Below are 15,499 nucleotides of genomic sequence, written 5' to 3'. Positions count from 1 at the left end.
ATATTATGTGAAGTATTTAGACAATGTGTGGAATATTGTTAATTTAAGCAATTTATTGGATATGAATCTCTGAATGAAATTTAGTTTATTTGTTTATGTATAGATTTTGGTGGGAAATCGATTGCAATGTAAGGAATGCGTGCAATATTGTTTGTTTATATAGTTCTTTATTTATATTATTGTTTATTTATGTAATTTATGGGACAGAAGGAAATGTATAGAAAATTTAAACAATTGCAATGCTTTTTCATTCATAATGCATAAGCAAACACATATTTACACTGTCACAGAGTGCTTAAACATATCTGGAAAACTTGCTTCCTTTTCACCACCTGTGTAGGATACCCGGATTTGGGACGCACTAGAGGGATTTAAGGCGACTACAGTCCATTATCCTTGTTTTGCTTTTGTTAACTTTCATCTTGTATCCTCCTTTCAAGACACTGCCCATTCCGTTCAACTGCTCTTCCAGGTCCTTTGCTGTCTCTGACAGAATTGCAATGTCATCAGAAACCCTGAAGTTTTTATTTCTTCTCCATGGCTTTTAATTCTTACTCCGAATTTTTCTTTTGTTTCCTTACTGCTTGCTCAATATACAGATTGAATAACATCAGGGATAGGCTACAACCCTGTCACACTCCCTTCTCAACCACTGCTTCCCTTCCATGCCCCTCAACTGTTAAAACTGCTATCTGGGTCCGGACAAATTGGAAACAGCCTTTGCTCGCTGTGTTTGAACTCTACCACCTTCAGAATTTCAAAGAGTGTATTCCAGTCAACACTGTCAAAAGCTTTCTCTAAGTCTACAAATGCTATAATCGTAGGTTTGCCTTTCCTTAGTCTATCTTCTAAGATAAGTCATAGGGTCAGTATTGCCTCACGTGTTCCAACGTTACTGTGGAATCCAAACTGAACTTCTGCGAGGTCGTCTTCTACCAGATTTTCCATTCACCTGTAAAGAATTCGTGTTAGTGTTTTACAGCCATGACTAATTAAATTGATAGTTCGGTAGTTTAGCTTCTACCATATTTTCCATTCACCTGTGAAAAATTGGTGTTAGCATTTTACAGCCATGACTAATTAAATTGATAGTTCGGTAATTTTCACATTTGTCAACACCTGCTTTCTTTGAGATTGGGATTATCACATTCTTCTTGAAGTCTGAGGATATTTCACGTGTCTCATACATCTTGCTCACCAGATGGTAGAGGTTTGTCCGGGCTGGCTCTCCCAAGGTTATCAGTAGTTCTAACGGAATGTTGTATACTCCAGGGCCTTGTTTCGACTTAGGTCATTCAGTGCTCTGTCAAACTCTGCACGCAGTACTCCTTCCACATTTCTGCTTTCCGCTCTTGGCTTTGGACTGGTGTAATGCACGTGCATTCCTTTCACGTGTTTAAGCCAAGTATTACACACATTTAAGCGATCGGGAATGTTCAGTAGCTGCCAGGCTACATGGACAGTCTTAGACATAAAACCTGACCGCCGGCCGGCCGCCACAGAGACTAAGCCTGAGTTGTTCACTTAAGGTGCCCAATAAAACCGACCACCCCTGACAACGCTAAGTCCGGCCCTTGGCACAATCTGGCAACACTGTAAGATGTGGAAGTGTCACGAGGAAAGGTTGTCTGCTTCCTAGGTGTTCTTGTGAAGTGTGAGCCCGTGATCTAGTGGTAATTATAGTGCATTCTAAACTTATTGTCGCTTGTTTGTGTCCAACCATATAAACTTTTTCCCCGACGTATCGGCCCTCATGTAAAGTTATGAGTATGATTGAACCCACCAATAATAAAAAATACTTCAAGAAACAATTCCGCAAGACAGACCGTGGCTACGTCGCGATCAGAACAGCTTGCGCTTGAGCGTTTCCTAGTGCTGTGGCGGCTACCAGCCACTGGCCAGGGGCCCTATTCTGTATCGTTCATACCGATTGGTGTAGTAGGTTTGTCTCGGTACTGACGTCATTTTGGGTTCTTTACCGAAACATCCTATTCAGTAAGCTTCTGAGACCTGTTACCGAATGGACTTCCAACGATTTTACGACAATTGTAACGAAAGGTTTTGGATTTCGGGTGGCCCTGTTGATCGGTGAGCTGTGGTTTATGTATACCTATAATTTGTTATTTTAAACATATTTATCGGTTTTAGCTTTCGATTTAGTGATTGTGTTACTAAAGAATCACCAAAGGATGCATCCAGTGTGAAAGTGAGTTCTTAATAGACAATTTTCCTTTGTTAGAGATATGGTTAGGTTACGTTGTTTCTGTTAATGAGTACATAAAAAAATGTTTTGTGTCATTCTTCTCTCAAAATACATGTTATTTTTATGCAAATAAGAGTTTGAAGATCATTAAATATCAAGTCATCGCCTCCGCTTACGTATATTACATGAGTGTGAACTGACGTTACTAGTGACTTCTTGTACTTTTTTCCACAAATAGTTTAGTTAGTAATAATCGAAACGTGTTTATAACTTTGAAGTAACAAAGGAAAGCAATTATTTGAATCCTGATACTGGAAACCTTCCAAACTATCATGTATTTATGACTTACGGAGCACCATTTGGCAACGAAGTCAGCCTACGTTACTCTGCACAATAGTACTAGAACTGAGCGCTATGTTTCTGTTGTTTGGCGTGGCCAAGTGGTAGCTGGCACGGTAGCTCAGCATGTTTGGTCAGAGGGTTAGCTACCCTCTGTAACAAAAAAACTGAGTTAATGGATCAAAAACAAACTGAAATGGATGTCTTTCTACGTCCGCACCGAGCAGATATAACGAACGAAAACGAACGAAATGAGAGTGTATAAAAAAAAATAGTGGTTAGCGCATGGGTATGCTGTATACAAGCATCTGGGTTCGCACATGGATGGGTGAAAAATTTTTTTTCCGCTTCATGTATCCAGCACGTTGTGAGACATTGTTATTCGTGTAAGTTAAGATTTTTGAGCAATATTCGTTATTACTTACATGTAAGAGCGCACTTCCTCAGTAATGATTTCGTGATTAGTGTGTGTTTAAAAAACGAAATACGAAATTGCTGGAGATGAAATTGCTGTGGGTGAAGCAACCGACAGTGGCCTTTATATTTTTTCTTGTCAGAAATAATTTTCCATTTCTTTCCGAATGTATAGCGATTTCCTAGTTTCGGTTAGACAGGAATCTAAGAGCACAACTTAAATTACTGGGAATGTAAATAGCAGCAGTCATCTTCATAAGCTTTCTTGTCACATCTGTTTATCTGCGATCGAATCCTCAACCACAGTAGACAGAGATGAATGGTCTCCATCGTAATATTTTTGGACTGTAGCGCCATATACGAAACGTTTTCATTCATAAGATGCATGTTATAAACTTCGACGAACTGCAGGAGCTCCCCAAAATGTTTTTTTTTTTCAGTTTTGTTTTTACGCCCAAATCGTTGACCTATGATATAGGGAAGTGGGCTACTTAATCATTTGAATCTCTAGGAGTGAGTTATAACCACATTCTGTTCATCTTCTTATTCTTTGAAATTCTCGGAATCAATCTTTCTGGTGTTTTTTAGGTATATTAGTACAATGTGGTACTACACAATATTCCTTAACTCATTTTCCGAAACGTAAACTCCACCATAACCCAATGTCAGTGTCAATGAGAATAAGGTGACATAATGCGGCCTTTACGTCAATCTGCAGAATACAGTCAAATACGCTATTGTTATTATGCATGCGTGGAAACATGCGGACAGGGAAACTGTTAAAATTTCCATGCATTTCAGCTGAGGAACATGGAAATGGATATACTGCGCCTGATACTTTTAAGGAGGAGGCACGACCGATGAGGGCAGGCACATCAGCTCGATGGAATGCGGCGTTATGCGTTATGGCAACGTAAGCGCAATTTTCGGTACTTGGAAGAATAGCGCGCCTGTGTCATGTGCTACCAACTTTGTGTCCATGGTGCTGTGTGCGCTGCAGTGTGCATGCGCGGATCTGCGGCTGCTTGCTTTTGATTGGCTTGCGCAACACGAACCGACAACAGCGTTTCGGTTCTCTAGACCCGAACGTTATCACTACCGAAATGCATACTGAATAATGCAGGGACTCTAATTCGAGTACTAGAGCGTTCGGTGCTCTGGAGTACCGTAACGATCGGCACAATGGCGGAAAGATACAGAATAGGCACCCAGACGCCACCCACTGCATGGAATCCGGCTCTGATTGTCGCGCTGTTAATACGCGGAATGAAAATACCTGAGGTTGCAGACTGTTCCATAGTGAAACAGGGTTAAAAAAAGGGCCGAAAAATAGATTGTTCTTAATGTTTTTCATAAGTTTACAGAGGTAATCGGCTTTGAACTTTTCTGAGGGACTGTATTGGACACAGTGCCGTTACGCATCTAAACTGCAGGTTTCGCTGAATCGGTAGCGTGCTGTGGGCGTGGTTCCCTGGTTACAATTTCCCCATAATCATTTTCTTTCTCATTCAATTTGAAATAGCTACATCTCGTAATTGTAGAACTCATCGTAAATTTTTAAGAATAATGTACGAATTCTTGTTTCTAATTACATATTGCATGCGAAATTCCCGTTTTTATTGGGTATATAAATTCTGAATTATCGATTTTTATGAATGACTGTTAACAAAAGTTGCTTAAATTATGAAAACATAAGAATATAAGTTTTAAGACAAAAATGAAAAACCAAACACTTTTTATTTGAATTATCTTCATCGTTTTATACCACAGAAGTAGATAAGCCTCGTAGAAACATGAGAACAATTCTTTTCACAGCATCGAGCATGGCATACAAATTCTGCATTTTTACATTTGCCACTGTACCATTACAATAGGAACTCAGCAGAACTGATCTGCTGCCAAATTAAGGGAATTGGCCCAAGAAATAAGAAGACTTGCCAACTGCCAGACGTAGACTACTGGTACAAACGCACGCAGCTTTTTCACACGTCACGCCGAACGCTGGCGGGATACAGAACGGCTCGTCAAAAAAGGAGAAAATGGGGCGGCTGGTTGGCTTCGTGTATTCTGATGTCGATAGGGTCGTTATCAACGTAGCAGGTGACACTTCCAGAACTGAAATGTATTTCTCCGACTCCGATAACGCAGGAGCTAAGAGATCACCAGATGACTGACTGTAATAAATACATTAGTGGCTTCAGTGTTCAACAGTACGATGAAATCCCTGCAGTATGCTTTTACATTACACACAGCTCGCTATGTTTAAGTTGGAAATTTTCATCACTCCTGTTTGCAATTAGAACACCATGTCAGGTGACAACAATTGCATTTCATGCTTTACGTCTGGTCACTGAAGAAGTGAGCGGTAGTGGTGGAGTTTTTCCAAATATAGTTTCATTCTCTTTAAAAATTAAATGACATTCGAAGCTATCTTGTTTCTTTCCTCGTCTCGTTTTACATCTGAACTGCAACTGTTCACATCATTGCAGGTAAGTTGGACCGCTGGCTGGCCAGTGCTGTCCAAGTTTGATGCTCCGGTATAGCTGTTGTCCCGCATTATCGCTCACTCTGTGTGCGTGTAACACAGCACAAAAAGTAACCTTATGATCTTACTTGACTGTACTGGTCTCAGATTGGTTTCCGCTCCACGTGAAACGAAATCCAATTATATTGAAGCAAACATACAAGAATACATGACGTAATGGTTACATCAGTTTTATTCTTATGATGAACAGATTATAATTACGCTGTGCTGTCTTCCAGCATCGTCATTATATCAGACCGGCGAGTGCATTAGTAGACGACATTCTTTGGAGGCAAACGACCGATCTGAATACTACACGGTTCGCGTTATAACATTGGCCCGATTTTGAGAGAAAAACATAGATAAAAATAATCTCAGGGACGTATGAATTAGAATGTGATTGATTAAACTGAGACTGACCGCTAACAGTGTTCGGCCATGACCCCCAAACAATCCCAGAAACAACTTCTCTCCAATACAGCCCGAAACTGCACTAAGAAATGCATACTAAACTCATGTGTAACGTGAATAGCAAGGAAAGGGATCTTCAAATGAAACACGGCTACTTAAGATGAAATTGACATAATTATTTCACAAAAGCACACATGTGACACTACACAGCTTATCTCGGTACCGCAGGACAGAAGGGAGAGAGGGAAAACAAGTCGCATTCCGCTTTTTTTTTATATCGTTAGACAAACGAGCGTACCTACTACATTTTGTTTCAACATTTAACTCAAAGATGCTTCTTTACAAAATAATCCATAAATAACTAGAAATACATCATCTCATTAGTACATCGTTTCTTTCAATTATATACAAATTTATTTTTATATGCAAAATTATTTACGATATTTTCTGGCGATAATTAAAACTAGGGCTACTTCTTTATACATTTATAACGTAACATTTCAGCACGCTATCTGAACGTTCGTGAAGGGATGTGGCGGGACCGCATGTGATGACCAGTTATGAAAGAAAATGCAGCACTATGGATGATCGGACATACAGCCACCTACATTGTTGAGAACAGCGATGCTACATCCTTTGAATATCTGTCCTACGTTGAAGGGGAATATTTTCGGTTGGCGCGGGTGACAATCATCGGAAAACATTTGGCGACATGCTGCATATCATGACCATGGAATCTGCTCAAGTACTCTTGATTGCTGCACTTAACCCATAACCGACACGCTATAGAAGAATTCCGTACAATGCTATAGCCTGTTCATGTGGGTGATATAGGTGCGAGACTAGTTGTAGAAGTGGGCAGCACAGGGGAAACAAGCACTTGGATCAAAGGCACTTCATTGAAAATAGAAAAAAATCAAACGTGACATATGCTTAAATTCATGTGTCATCCTGACGATGACGATGGGGGCTATCGTCCAAAGCTCGCGATTTTATCCCGAATTGATGCGGCAAGAAAACCGAGAATGTTTTACATTTAAGTACCTTCGCGAAAGACTTTTTTCTCATGATGATTAAATTCAGTCCGCTATTTATCTTCAACTAAGGAATTTTGTTACTTACCAAGACAGAAGAACGACGAAATCCTATCTATTTCTTCATTTCCATATCATTATTTTAAAAAATTGGGCAGTTGGCAAAATGCTGCCCAAGCACTTCATTTGTGTATATGGGAGAATTTATCGAATTAGTAGTTACTTTATTATATAGAGTGGTGTGAAACATACAGATACATTTTACACTGTGACAGGGGAAAAAGAAGAAGAAGGTGCACCACAAACAACTTGTGCAGATTGGTCAAAAATTGAAATGAATGCAGATATCGACAGAAAATGCAAAATTGTAAACTTTGGTGGTCGATGAATGAATGTGTGACGCTGCAGAGCAATTTCAACGCGCAACTAGCGAAGTTAGTAAATGAGGGACATGTCGGCAGGAAAAAATACAATCTTTACGAATTTCATTCTGTGTACTCTTCTGGACAGCTACTATGCCTGGCAGACAGGTACGTAGACACTATATGCAGATGTCATCATTTGGGAGACTTGTTGGGCTGAAAGAAGGCAGTTGGAGTAATAGACGAATCGCTCGACATCTGAGGGGGAGTGATGCCACTATTTTCCTATGTTAGCAGGAATGGGTAAACAGTGGCCAAACATAGCATCAAGAAGGAAGTGCTTGACCTCGGGAGATGACAGAACGTGAGGTCAGAGCAGTCATCAGAGAGACACTCAGAGCGCCGGATTCATTATTATTGTCGAGCTGACGTGCAACTGGTACTTCATTTACTGCAGGGACCATTAACAGGCGGCTCACAGAAAGGGGCTGTGTTCACGTCGCCCCTGTACAGCATCAAGCTCGTATTCAGTGGTGTCGGGCACATTCGGCCTGGAATCCCATTGAGTCGAGTAGTCTTCAGTGATGAGTCCTACTTCGAACTGAGCCCCGAATACCAACGAACGCTTTTCTGGAGATGCTGCAGACAGTGATGGGATATCAAACAGACAGTCCCGCCATATGGGAGGACAATCAGGTGTTATCGTCTGGGGTGCTACTACATTTCCCAGTAAGTCCTCTTTAGTTGACTTCTGTGGAACACTTACAGCGCAGCGGTATGTCGACGATATTCTATGCCCCGTTTTGTTGCCCCACCATGGCCTGGTCATACTTTTCAGCAGGATAACGCCCGACGGCAAACGACAAGATTTTCTACTCATTTGTTTGTCTGTATATGTACATTACATCCACTGATATCCATCCCATTCTAATTCCTTCGTGGTATGTCGTTGTTTTTGTCTCAGAGTGTACACTAAATTAAGAGCAAAAAAAAAAGTGTCAACTTTTCTGTGGTGAATAACGCCACAGTGTTCTACAGCAAAATGCTATTCGAGAGCAGAGCGCAGTAGTACGTTTCTCTTAATTACAAAAAGTGATACAAATTCGGAACTATGCAAAATATGGCTACTTCGAATTGGAACGAAAGATACATTTTTCAAACGAGTCTGCCAGACTACATTAAGTAAATATATATTTCCCTCATAGTGGATTACTTAATATAGAAATCGTATGTAAAATTATTTGGGAGAAGAATCAAGTGCTTTTTTTTTTTTTTTTTTTTTTTTTTTGTAGTGCATCTAGCAACGTGATGGATTTCAGATGTAAACTTCACAAAACTAATCCACACTGAGTGCAAAATAAATTTTTTTTTCTTCGTCCTGTCTCTGATTAATACTGCTGTCTTGTGAAGTTTATGTTATTCATAATAGAGTTGTGTAAGGGTTTTAAATTCTAAATCACGTTACATTTTTATATGTAGTATCATATCTTAGCATACTTTTACACCTGATCAGTTTCAGATGAAGCTGGGGGATGTTGTTAATACACTATATTTCATGTCTGAAGCACTGGCGTAATTACGGAGTTCGGCAGCAAGCACGGTGTTTTAACTTGTCAGACACAATCTTTCCTCCCGCCCCCCTCCACAACCCCACAAAAAGCTGAACAAGTCCTTCTGGGAGAGGTAGGGACAAATTTTTCGGAACAAGTGCTTAAGTAAACAAAATATAGTGTTTACAATTTTGTAAACAGTTATTATGAATGGATAGGAATATGTAAAACTCATTCTTGTAAATAACATAGTTTTAACTAGTTATTGATGAATCAGTACACATAACAAGTGTTCTTCTTATTGGTGGGTAAGTTCAATATGTAATTTAGAGTTATTGTAACTTCTTATGTCGCAAATTTTTTTTGCCCCATCAGAATCGATATCTTTAGCACCACTATTTTGCATCGACAAAATTGTCATACTACACTGTGGTGACAAAAGTCATGGGATATCCCCTAATATCGTATCGGATCTCCGATTACACGACGTAGTGCAGCAACACGACGTGAGATGGACTCAGGAAGTCGCTGGAAGTCCCCTGCAGAAATACTGAGCCTTGCTGCCTCTACAGCCATCCGTAATAGTGAAAGTGTTGCTGGAGCAAGATTTTGTACACGAACTGACCTCTGAATTATGTGCCATGGATGTTCGGTGGGAATAACGTCGGGCGGTCTTCGTGACTAAATCGTTTGCCAGAATACTTCAGAATGTTCTTCTAACCAATCCCGAACAGTTCTGGCCCAGTGATATTTTTGGTAGCACGAAGTCCATGAATTAAGCCAAACGATCTCCAAGTAGCCGAACGTAGCCATTTCCAGTTAATGATCAGTTCAGTTGAACCAGAGGATACAGTCCATTCCGTATCAACACAGCCCAAGCCATTAAGGATGCATCATCACCTTGCACAGAGCCTTGTTGACAACTTGAGCCCATGGCTTTGTGGGGTCTGCACCACACTCGAACCCGTGGCACTGTCATAACGGATACTTTCGTCGTCCGTCCCACACTGATTTCTGTTATTGTTCCACGCAGTGTATCTTTCTGTTAGCACTGACAGCTCTACACAAACACACCTGCTCTCGGTCGTTACGTGAAGGCCGTCAGCCACTGCGTTGTGCGTGATGAGGAGAACGCCTGAAACTCGATATTTTCGGCACAATCTTGAAATTGTGGAAGTCAGAACACTGGACTCCCTAACCATTTCCGAAATGGAATGCCCCACGCGTCTAGCTCCAACTACCGTTCAGAGTTCAAAGCCTGTTACTTCTGGTCGCGCGGCCATAATCATGTCAGAAACCATTTCACATGAATCACGTGTTTACAAATGACAGCTCTGCCCATGCACTGCCCTTTTATGCCGTGTGTACGCGATACTATCGGCATCTGGATATGTTAATGACTTTTGTCGTGCTTGACTCATGGTAGACCAATGATAATATTAATTAGTTTGAATTTTAAATAACTCCTTTGATGTGACACTACTGAAACACACCAAGTTCAGAAAAACTTTAGCACCAAAATGAGGATGCGAACAGATTCGAAAAATCCGTATTCAAAAACGAACTATAAGAACCTTAAAGACGTCCAAAAATGGATTCTTCTTTCTGAACTTTGCCAGCTTGCAGAAATCTTCTCATGTGCGAAATTTCTGCGAGGATACGATCTTCAGAAATCTCATGATTATTGTCCACTAAACTTTTTACAGTCATTCAAAATTCCATCTCTGAGGTTTTAGCCAGATTCCTGGGTCCTAAAACTAGGAAACGATGTGATACACTTTCCATGGTTTTGCAATGTGTATCGACTACATTACGCTTGTTGGTTCTCTTCTGCTTATATTACTGTGCTATTTCGGATCCTTACGAGACAGGCTTGACAAAGGACATCGAAAAAGTTCAAAGACGGGCTGCGCCTATTCTATTATCGCGAAATGAGGGACAAAGTGTCATCAGTACGATGAGGTGACAGTTATTAAAAGCAAGTGGTTTTCCTTTTCGCCGAGTGGTTTTCACTGAAATCCAAATGCCACCTTTCTCCTCTGAACCGGAAATTATTTTGTTAGCAGGAAATTATCATCTTAGTAAAATAAGATAAATCAGTGCTCGCACAAATAGATTTAAGTGTTCGTTTTTCCCGCGAGCTTTTCGAGAATGGAACGGTAGTCAAATAGTCTGAAAGTGGTTCGATCAATCTTCGGCCATGCTCTTAAATGTGACCTGCAGAGTACTCAAGTAGATACAGATGTGCTTATTTTTCAAACCACTGTCAAGTGCGTGGAAGAAGCTACTTAGCGCTGTACAACGGTTGGGGAGACTGATATCAGACACCCTCCCCTCACCCCACCCCCTTGAAATCTTGATTGTGACGACACACTGATCAGTAACGTATCCTAAGGTATACGTTAGGGTAAAAGATGATAATTCGGTTGACTTTACAAATACCTAATAAATGTGGTGGTAACATATGGACCTATAGTTAACCTTACATTAATGTTCGTGCCATATTTAAATATACACAACACATTTTCCATCACAAGAAGTAAAAGTGCAAAGAAAATTGATAAAATGTGTATTAAATAATGGACAAGGTTCCGACGAGAATTTTGATGTGTATTACACGGTCATATATAGGAGCGATGGAGGGATATATACTGAGAGATGGAACACGTGTCGACTACGTAACTTATGGATTGTTTTTTCATTTAATAACTTATGAAAAAGGGGCATGTGATACTTAACAAGCTTCACTTTAATAAGTAAATTTCCAGAAAACATTTATTTCACAAGTTTTTGTGACAAGGAGTCAGATGTCAAGACTTTTTCATTCTTTTATAAATACTTACATCTTTGGTCACACACACATCATTTTTTCGTTTTACAAAGTAGTTTAGTAAAATATTTGCACTGCAAGTCAATATACAATGTATGATAGATTCAAGAGTGTGACCTTTTAAACAATGGAAACCAAGAAGTAAGTATTTTGGAACATTAATGGCTGCTTCTTTCACAAGCACATTTCTTTGATTTACTTGTTGCAGGAACAAATTTTTCCTTTTCTTTAAGAATTTTTTGTAGTGTTAAGTATACATAGGAAACACATGTGACTACATCACTGCTAGGGTATGTTAAACCCCCCTGTCATTTGCCATTATCAAATCATCTGCTTGTCTTGTTTCTTCGGATGTTACAAACCCTTCACAATATGGACAATTTATTTTAGATGCACTTGGTGTGAGCAATATAATGGAGTAATGGCCAAGTGTTTTCGTCTATTTCATCAACATCACTATCATCAACTACTACATTTAACAGCTCTGGGATGTCGATATCTTGAAAGCCTGGGATTCTACAACAGGCAGCATCAACATTATTAGGTCTAACAACATCACTTTAATACAAGAGAAAACATACTCTGGACCCTTAATTTTCCTTCTGTTTCAAATACCTGCTTAGCGATACATAGTAACTTCCCCCATTAAGTTGGCGGTATTTCCCAAACCTGTCCTTCAAACAGTCTGTCTGTATTTTCCCAAAGATCAAATATATTCTCTTCTTCTCACACAGCCAGTATTCACTAAAATCAATAAAGGCTGCAGTAGTATGTTTGAGAGCAAAGTGTGTTTCTCTGGTCAATTTCTTTCCTCCATTGCAATCTTCCCATGAACACAACCACAAGAGAAAGTTTCTCAAAAAGTCATGAATATGTTTTGAATTGAGAGTAATGTGTTCTTGGTAAACATTTCTTAGCCTTTTACCCTTCAGCAGCGTTTCAACATTTAATATCAAACCACTGACTTATTATTTTTACAAATGTGGCAATACTCTCCCAGTTTTCAAATTCTTTCTTGCACCTAGTTGTTGCATTGCAACAACTGTCATGTTATTAAAAATACGCAATGCTAATTTCACATTTTGCCATTCAAAAGAATTTGGATATGGTGACTTAAGTGTTAAAGTGCTGCCGTACTGCAATAGTTCACCTTTTTCTAGTAAATGTAGTTCCTTCAGTGCTGTAACAGAAGCAAGACCTCCCTTCAAGCCATCACTAAAAGAAGGAAAGCACAAAATTTCGTCCTTTTCGTTACCCCAGTTGCCCCGTTTACATTTTAAAATGCGTACAGTATCTACAAAATAGTAAATTGGGCGGTCTGCAGAAGTCTGCTCAGGATGAACATATTTTATCTGTACACTAGGAGGGAGGGGGGGGGGGGGGGAAGAAAAGTATGAAATAGCTTGCTTATTAATAGCATTATTGTCAGCTACTACTATTACCTCAAATCCCACTGCTTCTAGTTTAATTGAATTGTGTGAACTGGGAGAATATGCACCACATCTTTGTACACTGAATCCATACTCTGGATCATAAAAACATAAGCACTAGTTGCACACAAAACCACATCTGTGTTAAAAGCACCACCTACAACATTGCCACCTTTATAGTCAAGTTGTGACTTTAAATAAATCTCATCCATCAACAGGACAGTTTTATCATTCACAGATAAAGCACCAACTTTTTGTGGTATGTAACTGAGAAACAACTCACTCTCATGCTCAATGATTGGGTTAGTTGGAATTTTACTCCAAAGTTTTGACAAAGTACTGGGACCGGGAATGGAAAAATTACAAGCACTCCTCAAAAACCCATATGCATGTGGACTGATAGAATAAGGTAATGACCATAAAATCATTGAAACACTCCCGTACCTAATCTGTGTTGGACTATTAAATCTTGGAAATGAAACTTGTTCCTTCAAAAATTTAATTTTATGCTCACTTTCTGGTAATTTTTATTACATGTTTTCCAAAATGTCTTCAATGCAAGACAAACTTGCCTCAAATGGAGCCTCATGTATATGAAACATCACATACAACTCTTTCAAAATATTGCTAACTGTACCAGTATCACTTACTTGGTTTGATAATTTAATCTTACCAGCACAATTTAGCTCAGCTTCCTTCACAAATGCACTTAACACTAAATCACTATTTATAACATGACACACAACACTTACATAAGGAGCATCCTTTAACACCCGTGACCCAGTCACTGTGCTTTTCACAATCAGATAATTTTGATTTAAAATCTTCTAAACTAGCAAATGAACTCTTCTCCATCATTTTTTGTGTGATCCCACACTCTGCTCAATGACTTTCTCAAGTGCTTGGTTCCCCAAACGTTCGCGACCCTCTGGATCTTCTCGAGCTGGTGCTTGTTTTGAAGATAAATACGTAGAACATCCTAGCAACTTTGATGGTACAGCATCTGTAAATGGAGAGAGATAAACATGAGATTCGAATAGCAATGTTTATTGATCTTAGACATTTAACAATATCGTAAGAAAATTAAGGAACCTGTACTTTAATCTGTAAACTGATTACAAGTACCCTTTACGATGAATTTTCACGAACGTTTCTTTAAACGTGGACGGTCCAAAGGTGCTGTAAACTGTAAAGAGTTTGCCAGTTTTGGGTCGTAAGCACTGGTAATTTTCTCAATGACGTCTGCAGTGAAATGCAGTTCACATATCTGAAAAGAAGCATATATTTCACTGTTAACGTAAGGCAGAATGTAAACTGACAAATGAAATCTAACTGAGGACTGCATAAAGTGAGCTTAAAAGTATTATGCTTCGTTATAGATAAGCTATTGATTTGAATATTCAGTTCTGTGACATAGCAGTATTAAAAAGGGTAACAATATAGAAATAAATTTAAATTACAGATACTTACAACGAACTGTTTACTGGGTTCCCAGTCATTCCTACGAACTGCAGCGATCCGTTTCAATCTTAATGCTTCATCAGACGGGAATGAAAAGACGCTAACTTTTAAACCGTTGTCGTAGTTTCCCCTACAATAGGGCATACAGCACTTGCATGGCATTTAGAGCAGATGCTCAATAAAAATCCGAATCGCATATGACAGTGAGAACAAGATTTCCGTCACAAATGTTACAAAAACAAAGTCATGCTTTCAGTCATTGCTACGAAAACAAACCAATGCAGTGACCACGCTTCCAAACGTGAAACACCACTTCTACCACAGATAGCACTGTTCAACTGCAGAACGCTAACGTCACAGCTCCCACAGAATTGTGTGCGTAAGCTTTGTTTTTAGGTGTAGTTGCTACAATGCGACTCGTTTTCGGCCAGTCACGAATTGCAGACGGAGCTGAAATGATCGCCATATTTTCTGAGGTGGCGCCTCGCAGTGACATCTGTTGGCAGCGCCTAGCAACACTGAAGTATTCAAGCGCTGCTTATTTTACTTTACAAGTTCAGCACGAAAATATTGAGAGTAAGAAACAATTCCGTATTCATATCAAGTATTTATTTCTATACTGCTAATAAAATAGCAATAACCACCCTCGCCCTTGGTATGTCTGTGAAGAATATATTTCATACCCACAAAATTTCTTGGTAAAGTATTCTTTAGATATGGTAACTTTCTCCTGTAACCTATATTACTTAACTTTTATTTATTCAATTTTTGAAAGGTACGGATTGTATATTCCGTCCCTATATAGGAAGCCCAAATTGAGTGTCGGTATCTCTTCAGTGCTTTACTATACGTGAAATATATCTTCTCCTTCCAACATTTGTCTTATCAACTGCAATATGGTTTGCTAGTGCGTTATGGGGCTGACGTATTTGTATATATCC

At 39.3% G+C, this 15,499-nt stretch overlaps 1 long non-coding RNA gene across 1 annotated transcript; it reads right to left on the bottom strand.

Moving 5' to 3' along the window:
* Positions 1-13,050: 13,050 nt before the first annotated feature.
* On the bottom strand, positions 13,051-15,017 carry LOC124720118. Its single transcript, XR_007006069.1, has 3 exons — positions 14,568-15,017; positions 14,223-14,364; positions 13,051-14,100 (listed from the first exon to the last, which is right to left on the bottom strand). It is a non-coding gene; the product is annotated as an uncharacterized LOC124720118 (long non-coding RNA).
* Positions 15,018-15,499: the final 482 nt, after the last annotated feature.

Source organism: Schistocerca piceifrons, chromosome 11, assembly GCF_021461385.2.
Source record: "Schistocerca piceifrons isolate TAMUIC-IGC-003096 chromosome 11, iqSchPice1.1, whole genome shotgun sequence".
Classification (NCBI taxonomy): domain Eukaryota; kingdom Metazoa; phylum Arthropoda; class Insecta; order Orthoptera; family Acrididae; genus Schistocerca; species Schistocerca piceifrons.
This window is presented reverse-complemented; position numbering and strand designations above follow the sequence as displayed.